Source organism: Jaculus jaculus, chromosome X, assembly GCF_020740685.1.
Source record: "Jaculus jaculus isolate mJacJac1 chromosome X, mJacJac1.mat.Y.cur, whole genome shotgun sequence".
In the NCBI taxonomy this organism is placed as follows: Eukaryota; Metazoa; Chordata; class Mammalia; order Rodentia; family Dipodidae; genus Jaculus; species Jaculus jaculus.
In genome coordinates, this window is record NC_059125.1 from 107,692,448 (window position 1) to 107,696,764 (window position 4,317).

The 4,317-nt window shown below is 37.2% G+C and overlaps 1 pseudogene; it reads right to left on the reverse strand.

Annotated features, from left to right (window-relative positions):
• Nucleotides 1-561: 561 nt before the first annotated feature.
• Nucleotides 562-1,443, reverse strand: LOC101601822 (annotated as a pseudogene).
• Nucleotides 1,444-4,317: the final 2,874 nt, after the last annotated feature.

A 4,317-nucleotide genomic window follows, 5' to 3' on the forward strand; every position in this document is an offset into this window, starting at 1 on the left:
TTAAGATTAAGATTAAGGGAGGAAAGCGTTTAAGGCTGATATATATATATATATATACATATATATATATGAATGTATATATATAGTTTTTTGAAGTAGGGTCTCACTCTAGCCCAGGCTGACCTGGAATTCACTATGTGGTCTCAGGCTGGCCTTGAACTCACAGGGATCCTCCTACCTCTGCCTCCTGAGTGCTGGGATTAAAGGCGTGCGGCACCACGCCCGACTAAGGCTGATACTTTCTAGAGGCAACTTCATAATAGTAGAGAACAACAGTTGGCTGACCAGAGCACACATCCACATCAAAGAAAAGCAAGTGCTAGTTTTTAGTTTTACTGGTTTCTTTATCGTCTATTTGTTACTTCATTTAATTTTGCTTTACTTTCATTCATTTACTTTTCTGGTTTTGCTTTGTTTTGGTGTGGACATCTTAATTTATTAGGTGAAGAGTCATTGATTTGAGACTTCTCATTTTTTATGATTGCAGGAAGTTTATTATTATAGGATGCTTGGTGACAGGCTCCACCTTGAATGCTGACTCAAACGGCATCATTTTCAGCATCATTTTGTTTCTGCTCTGCAAACATTGGCAGTGGTCACAGTAATCTCTCCAGCAATGCTGTAACTTCCAAAGGGAATACGTTTGTCACCAGATCCTGAACTTTTTTCAGCTACATCTTCTACTGGGGAAATAAAAGAAAGGAAAGATGGCCTCTGGCCATCTTGTCCACTTGTAGGACTAGCGTTCTAGGGGCTTAGGGTGGGTTTCTGGAATTTCTGGTCGCAGGAAAAGCAACTGGTACTTGTACTGCAGCATGTCTCTTCAAGGCATCTAACTGGGAGGCAACAGCATGGCCAGGAATAGGTTTCCAATCCCAGGCTTTCTGAACATTTGAGCCTACTAAAATAAATGGTAGGGCCCTGGTCTTCTTGCTGTCATCTATAATCACATAAGTTGGAGAAGTAACTTTTGGTGGATTCTACACAAACTGTGGATCCTTAGGGTACAATAAATAAATAGAGGGTTGCTTGTGGGAAAGGCCCAGATACAGGTAACGGTGATGGGCGACTTTATTGTTTTATACCAGTTAGACAATAAAATGTCCATATGTTAGAATATGGTGGTGGCTGTCCTGTTTCTCTTGTCACTAGTGCAAGCTTCATCAACCTGTTCAGATGCAGCTTCCCCTTCTGCTTGCATTTTAGGTTCAATAAAGCCTCTGGCTCAGGACAGAAAGGATCACCAGGAGGTTGAAGTGCAGCAATCTCCTCTGACTCCTGTCCAGGGTTGTCAGGGTCTGTGACAATATTCTCCACTTCAAGGTGCAGAGATTTCTCAGGGACTATTCTAATAAATCTCTCTGGATCCAGAGGTTCTTTCGGCACCTCAGGATGACCAACTGAAGCAGTGTTAGAGAGCAGAATTATAGCTTCTGCCTCCATATGTAGTGAAGACTGGTTTTATGCTTTCTTTTTATGGCTTGACATAAGAGTTGTTTTGGATTGTCATATGTACTGTTGAGAAAAATGTGCACTTTGGTATTTTACTACCATCCCAGTCCTATAGTACTCTGTAGCTATGTTAAGTGTAGCTTGTTTATAATGCTGTTAAAATGTTACTCTTTCTTTGTTTATCTGTCTACTACTATTATTATTATAAGACCCAATAATTATTATGAAATTGCGCTATTTCTCTCTTCAATTCAGATTTAATTTATGTAATTGGACTGCTATTGCAAAGTGAAAAAAAAAACTGTAATTGTGGCTTCCTTATGGATTTGCCCTTTAATCATTATACAGTAGACATGAGACTTAGGGTATAGTTCAGTGACCCAACACATGGTTAATCTACATGAGATCCTGGGGTCAATTCCCATAACAAAAAATAAATAAGTAAATAGAAAAAACACTTATTAGCTACCAGAAATCCTTTGCATTAAAGTCTACTATGTTTTTTTTTAATTTGTTTATTTTTATTTATTTATTTGAGAGCGACAGGCAGAGAGAGGAAGAGGCAGAGAGAGAGAGTAGAGAGAGAATGGGCACTCCAGGGTCTCCAGCCACGGCAAACGAACTCCAGACACGTGCGCTCCCTTGTGCATCTGGCTAACGTGGGTCCTGGGGAATCGAGCCTCGAACCGGGGTCCTTAGGCTTCACAGGCAAGTGCTTAACCACTAAGCCATCTCTCCAGCCCTTTTTTAAAAAAATTTTAAAGTCTACTATGTTTTATAGAAATATCACTATTCCAGCTCTGATTTTATTATCATTTGCCTCATGTATATTTTCTATCCATGTTCTTTAAATTTGTTTTTAACTTATTCCCCCAAATTCCCTTATATTCATTGTAAGTTTAATCATAGTGATAATTATTACATGAATGTTCAATTTCATATCTGCAGACTATGTAAATTCTTGGAGTTTTAATTTCCTCATCTACAATAGGGAGTGCACATAACTTACCTAGGAGTCGCTGTGAGGATTAGACTATTTTTTTTCTGAAACACTTATAGAAGGGTATGACACATAACAAGGTCCAACCTACTACAGTCTTAAATATTGTGCCAAAGCAACAATTCTTGGAAAGTGGGTTTTATGGAACGAGATGTCCATTTTCTGTGCTCTTCAGTGCTGGGTATTGATGAATATTGTCCTGGTGAGTTTCTGGATTTCCAAAGGTCCTACATGTCTGGAGATCACAGAATACTAAAATCCCACTAACTTTCCTTTTCCTATAGTAAGAAATAATACTCATGGAATGGTGTAAGCCTTAAATTAATTTCCAAAGTTTTACAAAGTTTTATTTTAACTATTTTCCACTTTTCTCAATGCTTTTATATTGAAACTTTAGAAAACTTTACTAGGAACATTAACAGTTATTTTGTATTTTGTTTAAATTTTCAGAGTATTGTGCTTTTATTAGAATAGTCATGATATCTTCTAATAAATCTTTGCACAATATGGAGGGAAATATCTCAGCAGTTGAATATTCGAGGATATTAGCAAAACCATCTGTTAATCTAAAGTATAGCTTCATTTAATTTTTATCTTGAAGAAAAAAGTTGTTGCCTTCAGTGATAATATATCCAGTACTAAGGCAGGGAAATATGATTGTATGGGGATTGTAGAGGTAATTATTCTTATTTCACTAATGGCCCTATTCCTGCCACTCAAAATGCATATGCACATTCATCCCTTCTGGATATTACTCAACAAGGTTAATTTTATTACAAAGCCACAGGCACTCAGTTTACATCTATCCCAAATAATGTAGACAGTTACCAAATGTTTAATATAGTCAACTGAAGTTTGAATAACACATATTGCAAATACAATGATAATGTACTTAACATACTGCAGACCAGATGGTTCTGAAATAGAGAATCCCAGAAAGCTATACAAATTATCATTCTGATTCATTTTAGTTTATGTCTTTTCTAAAGAAGTTTAAATCTGTTATCTCTGAAAGTAACTCAAAGAAATTCGTGGGCTAGAGAGATTGCTCAGTGGTTAAAGTGCTTGCCTGCAAAGCCTAATGACCTGGATTGAATCCCAAGTATATTATCCATGTAAAGCTATATGCACAAAAAGACAAATACTTTTGGAGTTTGTTTTAGCAGTCAAAGGCACTGACACAATCTCTCTCTCCATCATTCCTGGGTATAGTGGCACATGTTTTTAATCACTGCATTTGTGAAGCTGAGGTAGGAGGATTGCTTTGAGTTTGAGGCCAGCCTGAGTCTAATTCTGAGTCAGCCTGGGCTAGAGTGTGACCCTACCTTATCCTCTCAAAACAAGGTAATTCTCCATCTTCACCTCTGCATGATGTATTCCAAACTCATACTTCATTAAAAGAAAATATTTCCTAAATGGTAAACAATAAGAATGATCAATAAATCTTCAAATGCTGCATGCTGATTTGAATATTAAGATATTTTCCCCTTTGAATATTCCAGAATGTAGATATTTTGGCACCTGCAGTAGCATGAAAGAAATACTGTTTTACTGTGGCAAACATATTTTTGAGTTTATATTCTGCTTGTATTCTTTTTGTAAGGTAGGGCCTTACTCTAGTCCAGCTAACCTGGAATTTACTATGTAGTCTCAGACTGGTCTTGAACTCATGATCCTCATACTTCTGCCTCCTGAGTGCTGGGATTAAAGTCGTGCACCACCACATCTGGCTCTGCTTGTCTTTCTGTTGTGGTTCTTCATTGGACTGTTCCAATGTAGCCATCAGTTAAATGGAGGACAAGTAAGTATCATTATAAGAGCTTTCTTAAACCACTAAATCTTACCTGAGTAATCTTTAGTAGAGT